Genomic DNA, 8,737 nt, shown 5'->3' on the forward strand with positions numbered 1-8,737 from the left:
TTGGGTGCATGGTAGCCGGGCCCGGAGGAGGCCCGCCCAGTAGAGTTCACGGCCATGTAAACAGGGCTGCGTGGAAGTCGCCCAGCGTCCACGTCCCCAAGCGCAGGACGCAGGGTCCACGCTGGTCTTGCTGGGACACAGAGCTCAGTGCAGGAACGGGGCCGCCACAGCCGCGCAAGTCTGAGTGGGAGAGCGAGTGCATGGTCATGGCCCAGCCTGGCGGGCCGAGGCTCCATCAGGGCCATTGTACAGACTGGCAAGCTGAGGCTGGAGGAGGGGGAGGGTGGGTCTGGCTGGGGGCTCTGCTGGGTGCAGGGCTACGCTAACTTGAGAGGGACGTGCACCCTGCTAAGGCTGCGTGGAACATTCTGGAAGCATTCCAGCTGGCTGAGCCTGGGGGATCTGTGCAGCCTGGCTGTGTGGCCTCCCGGGCTGGGTTAGGGGCTGGCACACTGAGGAGGGGGTTCGGGCAGTCCCCGCAGCCCCGCCAGCATTTCCTTAAAGGGCCCGGTTGTCCGTTCCCCAGCTGAAGCTGAGCAGGGCCAGCTGTGGGGCTGTGGTCAATGGGGGCCACTGTCCACGGCGTCCTGAGCCAGGGAGAGAGAGGCCGGCTGCCCTTCCTAAGAAGCCCTAGGCTGGCCGCGGGGTGGGGAGGAGCACCTGCCCCCGCCCCGCCCCCTTCGCACCCCAATAAATGCAATGAGGTCTTAGAGTTCAAGATAAACATGCAAATTCAGTAGTATTCTTACAAAATAGCAATGAATTACAGGCAACAAAATGAAAACTCTAATAGCAACTATAACCACTCAAATGAAGAAAAGGGGTCAGCATTATGGCATAGCAGGTTAAGTTGCTGTGAGTGATGGTGACATCCCATTTGGTCAACGGTTTGGGTCCCAGCTGCTCTACTTCCAGTCTAGCTCCCTGCCTAATTGACTTGGAAAGCAGCAGAAGATGGCCCAAATCCCTGGGTCCTTGCACCCACATGGGAGACCCAGATGAAGCTCTTGTCTCCTAGTGTCCTTCAACCCAGCCCAGCCCTGGTGGATGTGACCATTTGGAATAAGGAAGAGGGAGATAGGGATGAAAGGGAGATAGAGATGTATCACTATGTTCTTAAGACTGTATATATGAAAAACATCAAATCTGTTCCCGTTACATATATAAATTCTAAAAAGTAAATAAACCAATGACTCCTAATTTTTAAATATCACATATTATATTTTGATTGTTTTTCTAGACAAAAATTGTTTTGGAACTAAGAGAAAGTTGTGACCTAGCTGAAATAACTTTCACATTTATCCTATTCAAAGAGGATTTGTTATTAAAAGGCAGAGTCTGTAGTTTATTCAGTCAATACAAATTCATGGAGCTTATAGAATATGCCTTCCCAGGCAATCAAGTCTCCTATTTGCTTCATCACTTTTTTTTTTCTCACAAGCACTTGTCATAATCTAGAACTACCTTGTTGCTTTATTTGGTAACTTGTTCATGACTTTGAACCCACAAGATTGTACGTTCCACATGAGCAGGAATTTATTTTATTCCTCTGGGTGTCAGTAGGGCCTTGTTTGAGTAGGCACTCAATGAGTATATTTTGAATGTGAGGTTGGGCCAGAGATTAATGAACTGTTGTACCTTAAGAAGATGAGCTGGGTCTTAAAGAATGTATCAGATAAGGGAAGATTAAAAGAAGGGGGAGCAATCCAGACAGAAGGTCATCATGAGTAAAATCCTGATGGTTTTGTTTATTCTAATTGGGAGGGCAGCAAATACGCTGAAGCCATGATTTTATGTTAGATGTTTTGGGAGAAAAATAAAGTTGTCAGAGTAGGGACAGATTCCAAAGAACATCCAAAACTAGACAGGATTTTGGAGCTGTAAGTGTTTTTACTGATCCAGTCAACTCCCTTAGAGTGAAGTAACAGAGGTCTTAAGGGGTAATGGTCACTGGGTTAATCAGAAAGTTAACACTGTATGATCAGAATCCTATTCCTTAACTTAAATTCAGAGCTCTCTCTAAGGTAATTTGGAAATATTTGAATAGAGAACAATATATGGTAAAATGGGTGTTTACGAAAAGAAATCCGGGGCTTGTGCTATGGTGTAGTGGGTAAAGCCACCACCTGTAGTGTTGGCACCCCATATGGGCACCAGTTTGAGTTCTAGTTGCTCCACTTCTGATCCAGCTCTTTGCTATGGCCTGGGAAAGCAGTAGCAGATGGCTCAAATGCTTGGGCCCCTGCACCTATGTGTGAGATCCAGAAGAAACTTCTGGCTCCTGGCTTCAGACAGGCTGAGCTCCAGCCATTGCAGCCAAATGGGGAGTGAACCAGATGATGGAAGACCTCTCTCTCTCTCTCTCTCTCTCTCTCTCTCTCTGCCTCTCTTTGTGTAACTCTGACCTTCAAATAAATAAATAAATCTTTAAGAAAAAAGAAATCTGGCTCCACATTTAAGGTGAATTGGAAAAGAGAATCTAATTTGAGACTATGAAGTAGAATTGGCATGACACAAATGAAGCCTTGGTGAGGTGTTGAATATGTGAAAAGGAAAAAACAAATTCACATTGGAGGGTAAACAAGCAGAACAAAATCAGTGCTACTCCTTCAGTGGATCTTCTGGAGAAAATAGCTCTTGACCTGAGGATATTTTTGTTCAGTCCCACTTAGAATATTTACATGATTTGTTTTCAGTTATATGTTTTTGTTTTGTTTTGTTTTGTTTTGTTTTGTTTTGTTTTGTTTTGCAGGCAGAGTTAGACAGTGAGAGAGAGAGAGAAAGGTCTTCCTTTGCCATTGCTTCACCCCCTAAATGGCTGCTACAGCTGGCACTGCACTGATCCAAAGCCAGGAGCCAGGTGCTTCTGGTCTCCCATGTGGATTCAGGGCCCAAGCACTTGGGCCATCCTCCACTGCCTTCTTGGGTCATAGCAGAGAGGTGGACTGGAAGAGGAGCAACTGGGACAGAATCTGGCACCCCAACTGGAACTAGAACCTGGGGTGGTGGAATCACAGGTGGAAGATTAGCCAAGTGAGCCACAGAGCTGGCTCAGTTACATGGTTTTTAAAAGATTTATTTTGCTATTTGAAAGGCAGAGTTACAGGGAGGCAGATTCAGAGAGACAGAGAACAATAGAGGACTTCTAGCCACTGGTTCACTGCCCAAAATGGCCACAATGGCCAGAGCTGGGCTGATCTGAAGCCAGGATCCAGGAGCTTCTTCCAGGTCTCCTTCCTTTGGAGCAAGGGCCCAAGGACTTGGGCCATCTTCTACTGCTTTCTCAGGCCAGAGCAGAGAACTGGATCAGAGGGGAGCAGCCAGGTCTCAAACTGGTGCCCCTATGGGATGCCAGCATTGCAGGTGGTGGCTTTTCTCGCTATGCCACAGCACTGGCCCCTTCAGTTATATTTTTAGAATATATTTTTGATTGGTTTATTTATTTGAAATGCAGAGATACAGAAAAAGGAGAAAGAGAGACAGAAAGGGAGAGAAAGGACTTCTATGTGCTGGTTCACTTCTGAAATGACCACATTGTCTAGGAGTGGGCCAACCCAAAGCCAGGAACCAGGAGCTTCTTCCAGGTCTCCCATGTAGGTGTAGGGGCCAAAGCAATTGAGCAATCCTCTGCTGTTTTCCCAGGGACACATGCAGGAAGTTAGATTGGAAGTAGAGTAGCTAGGACATGAACTTATGCTCATATGGGATGCTGGTGCTGCAGGTGGCTTAACCAGCTACTGCACAGTACTGGCCTCAATGGCATGCAGTTTCAATTAAGACTTTTTTTGGGATTGGCACTGTGGCATAGCATATAAAGCACCACCTGCAGTTCCAGCATCCCATATAGGCTCCAGTTCTAGTCCCAGCTGTTCCACTTCCAATTCATCTCTCTACTATGGATACCTGGAAGAAACTCCAGGCTCTTGGTTTCAGATTGAGCCCAGCTCCAGCTGTTGAGTGCACCAGCAGATGGAAGATCTCTCTTTCTCTCTCTAACTCTTTCTTTCAAATAAATAAATCTTTAAAAAAAAAGAGTTTGTGCATCATTCAGCCAATCAATAAATTAATGAGATCATCAATGAGCAATGGTTCCTGACTATCTTCCAAGACTGGAACTTTTCTAATTACTCTGAAAATAAAGTAGAATAAGTCAGAATGGTACAGTTGTTGATCATTTACTTGAGAAAGAAGACTTACATACCCTTGAGGATAGTTCATGGAGGTCCATCAATCTGAGCTTTGACAAATGAGTAAAATGGCCATTGTGGCCATTTAGGGAGTAAACCAGTAGATGAATGACCTTTCTCTCTTTCTCTCCCTCTCACTGTCTGTAATTCTACCTCTCAAATAAATGGATAAAAACTTTAAAAAAAAGGAAAAAAAATTTTGGTCACCATGTAGTATATTATTTTCTTATGCTGTCAAAAAGCATCTAAGTCACAATATTTTGTTAAAACAAGTCTTTAAAAATACACTTGAAAAACAGAAAGAGATGGAGGGACATTGGATCCATATTAGGAGAAAGTTTATCTCAGGTCCCATAAAAAAGCCAGTATCAAACATTGCTGATAGGAGTAGGAGGGCAGAAAACAAGCCAAGCTATTAGAGAGAAATTGTAGTTTTAGGCAGAAGAGTTTATCACAATTTGAGAGCCAAAGAGTTCAAGTTTTCTGAGCATAAATGTAAATGAGAAAAATGATGTTCAAATAGATTTTCAGTAACAGGTCAGAAGCAGGACATAGGTGCTGAGGCCTTCTGAGATCCCGGTGAAGGATGACATTATCAAGGAAGCATGTGGCTGCAGTAAGAGAAGGGCAGGGTGCCTGGGACATCCTGAAGGTAGATCTGGTAAAGTCTGTCAAGTTGTGGAGGATGACCTTACCCTTGATGATCGTATGGGAATCTGTTTTCAAGAAAATAAGGTTTGAGTCTCCATCTTTTCTCTCCCTCTCCTCCCCAATAGACAACCATGCCTTCTACTCTTTCAGACCACTGGCTCAGATAAGCCCATCACAGATATTTGCCAAAATATGGTTCCATGAAGCAGGTCTTAAAGAGACATTCTATCAAAAATGTCTGCCCATAAGAACATTATAGCACCATGAAAGATGCCATCCTCCTTTCTCTTTTCCTTTATTTAGAGGTTTCTCACCCAGAGTACTCCACCCTGTATCTTTGCTAAATGCATGATTCTTTTAAAAATATCTTAAAAAATGCCACTTCCCCTTGTTTCTTGCTTCATTCCATCTAATGGTATCTGCATTCCTGTTTTGACTATTATTGACAGCCCACCTTACATCTCAATTTTGGTATACTTTCTTCATCACCTACTTAGTTGGTACTCCTGCAAGACAGGAAATGTGTCTTGAGTGTCTTAATGTTTATTTCTTGGTGGCTTAGGCCAGTGTTCAGCACAGAGTAGGTGATGTGGAACTCAATAGTGAGTTACATGGAACTGTTGGGTGGCACAGTTCGGATCCAGGGACATGGCATTTTTTCTTCTGAGCTGTCATCTATTAACTCATCTCCTTGCCTCTAATCTTTCCTTCATGCTACTGCATGAATTATTTTCACAAATTTTCATTGAGATTGGTTATCTGCAAATATTGTATGGTCTGGTCCTGATGGATTATGAGCCAAAAATCAGACATTGGCTTAATGCCATTTCCTCAGATTACAGTGCATTTCTTACTCTAGGTGATTCCTCTTTTTATCTGTGAGGCCAAGAAGAGGCTCTTTTGAGTTGTTACAATCACCTTGAATGACTGCAAACTTCACCTTAACTAGGATGCTAAAAATCAGGTTAAATTTGTGTGGTTGGGCCAGTGCTGTTGTGCAGTGGGTTAATTCTCAGTCTGTGGTGCCAACATCCCATATGGGCACAGGTTCTAGTCCAGGCTGCTCCTCTTTTCCAATCCAGCTCTCTGCTATGTCCTGAGAGAGCAGTGGAGGGTAGCCCGAGTGCTTGGGCCCCTGCAATACCTGGAAGATGCTCCTGGCTTCTGGCTTCAGATTGGCTCAGCTCTGGCTGTTGTGGCCATTTGGAGAATGAACCAACAGATGGAGGACCTTTCTCTCTACCTCTCCGCACTCTCTGTAACTCTATCTCTTAAATAAATGGATAAAATCTTTAAAAAAGGAAAAAAAAATGTAGTCACCATGTAGTAAATTACTTCTTATGCCATCAAAAAGCACTTAAGCCAGAACTGAGGAATCTGTACATGCAAAAGCTTACTGATTCAACAGTGGGGATGTTCTATAACATCAGGCTAACTCCTTTAGCTGTGATTTTTGGGCTGACATAGGAAAAGAAAGTCAGAAATACTGTGACACCTGGCACAGGTTAGGCACCTCCCTGTCCCACACCATCCAAACATACAATGTGATACCTGTCATGTCCCAGAAATTCACTACTGTTTCTCTTCTCTCCAACACAACGATATAAATTTGAACCATAAATGGTAAAATATTGTGGTTGAATAACAGCACTTCTACAAGACATGTGCTCCAGTGAAAATTTTGGGGATTGTTTCAAGTGATGTCATGACAGGTAACACAAAATTTTCTATTTGTTTTTTCAGAGTGCCTGTATGAAATTACTCTATTTTAAAACATATCTGTTTCAAACAGAGTGACAAAACATTATGAAATGAAGAAATTGACAGGAACATTAACATGGTGCTTACTTGCAGGGTTATGTGGTTTCTCATATTGAATCTATTTCAGCTTGTTCCATACTAGAGAACACTGGGAAATACTACCTGAGAAAATATGCTTTTATCAGCCCTGAAAGTCCAAACTCTTGTTTCTGTTGTTATCATCTAACTTCTCCTTCCATGAAAGCCCAGAAGTCATAAATAATGTGACAAGCATGAGGTTTTTTTAACCAAAGGAAGATGTCTTGCAGATATTCTCAGACATTTGAGTCCATGGGGCTCTTAAAATCTTGTCCTTATTTCCCTGTGCATTAGTAGATATTGCTTGCTTCACCAAAGCCTGTCTATTAGATCATTAAACACTCATACATTCAACAATGATTTGCACTGCTTCCATTGTAGCAGGTACCATGCTCAGTGTTGTGATGCAGCAGTGGGCAGAAAAAATACAAGTCATGGCAACCACAGTCTAGTGGGGACAGACATCAAATTATCAAATGATCCTGGAAGTTAATGGGAACATGTGACTCCAGAGAACATGGTGCTATGAGAACATCTGAAAGGGAATCCATCTCAATAGATCAAGGAGGCTGTCCCTCAGGGAGAGGCTACTGCAGTCATTTGTGAGTGGTGAGAAAGAACTAAAACTGCACTGCATGCAGAGGAGCTAGCATATCAAAGGCCCTAAAGGTCAGTGGGCAGACAGTGTCATGGCTGAGGAGTAACTTTTAAGATCAATCCCATTTACAATATTTACAAAAAAATAAAATACCTTGGAATAAATATAACCAAGGGAGTGAAAGACACTAACATGAAAAATACAAAACATCAAAGAAGTAGAAGAAATAAAATGGAAAAATCTTCCATTTTCATGAATTAGAAGAATCAATATCAAACACCCATTCTACCAAAAGCAATTCACAGATTCAATGCCATGCCAATCAAATTACAGTAACATTCTTCTCAGCTCTAGAAGAAATGATTCCACAATTAAAATGGAAACAAAGGAGACCTTGAATAGCTAAAGAGATCTTATACAACAAAAACAAAGCTGGAGGCATCACAATACATGATTTCAAGCCATGCTACAGATCAGTTATAATCAAAACAGCTTGATATTGGCACAAAAACAGACATGTAGACCAATGGAACAAAATAGAAACTCCAGATGTCAATCTACACACCTACAACCAACTTATCTTTGACAAAGGAGCTACAATGAAAACCTGGAACAAAGACAGTCTCTTCAACAAATGTGCTGGAAAAACTGGATCTCCACATGCAGAAGTATGAAGCTAGACCTCTACCTTACACCTTATACAAAAATCCACTCAAAATGGGTCAAAGACCTGAATCTATGACCCAATATCATCAAATTCCTAGAGAATTGGGGAAACTCTGCTTGACATTGTCATAGGTAAAGATTCTTGGAAAGACCCCAGAAACACGGGCAATCTAAGTAAATATTGACAAATGAGGTTATGTTAATTGGAAAATCTTTTGTACTCAAAAGAAACACTCAGCAAAGTGAAGGGGGCAACTGACAGAATGGGAGGAAATATTTGCAAACTATGCAACTAATAAAGGGTTAATATCCAGAATCTATAAAGTGCTCAAGAAATTCAATAACAAAAAATCCAGTTAAGAAATGAGCAAAAGACTTTTCAGGCATTTGTCAAGAGAGGAAATTCAAATGGCCAACAGATATTTGAAAACATGCTCAGGATCACTAACCATCAGGGAAATGCAAATTAAAACCACAATGAGGCCGGCACTGTGGCTTAACAGGCTAATCCTCCACCTTGCAGCACTGGCACACTGGGTTCTAATCCCAGTTGGGGCACCACATTCTATCCCGGTTGCCCCTCTTCTAGGCCAGCTCTCTGCTGTGGCCCAGGAAGGCAGTGGAGGATGGCCCAAGTGCTTGGGCCCTGCACCCCACAGGAGACCAGGAGAAGCACCTGGCTCCTGGCTTCGGATCAGCATGATGTGCCAGCTACAGTGGCCATTGGAGGGTGAACCAACAGCAAAAAGGAAGACCTTTCTCTCTGTCTCTCTCTCTCACTATCCACTCTTCCTGT

This window comes from Lepus europaeus, unplaced genomic scaffold (genome assembly GCF_033115175.1).
Source record: "Lepus europaeus isolate LE1 unplaced genomic scaffold, mLepTim1.pri SCAFFOLD_519, whole genome shotgun sequence".
NCBI classification, from domain to species: domain Eukaryota; kingdom Metazoa; phylum Chordata; class Mammalia; order Lagomorpha; family Leporidae; genus Lepus; species Lepus europaeus.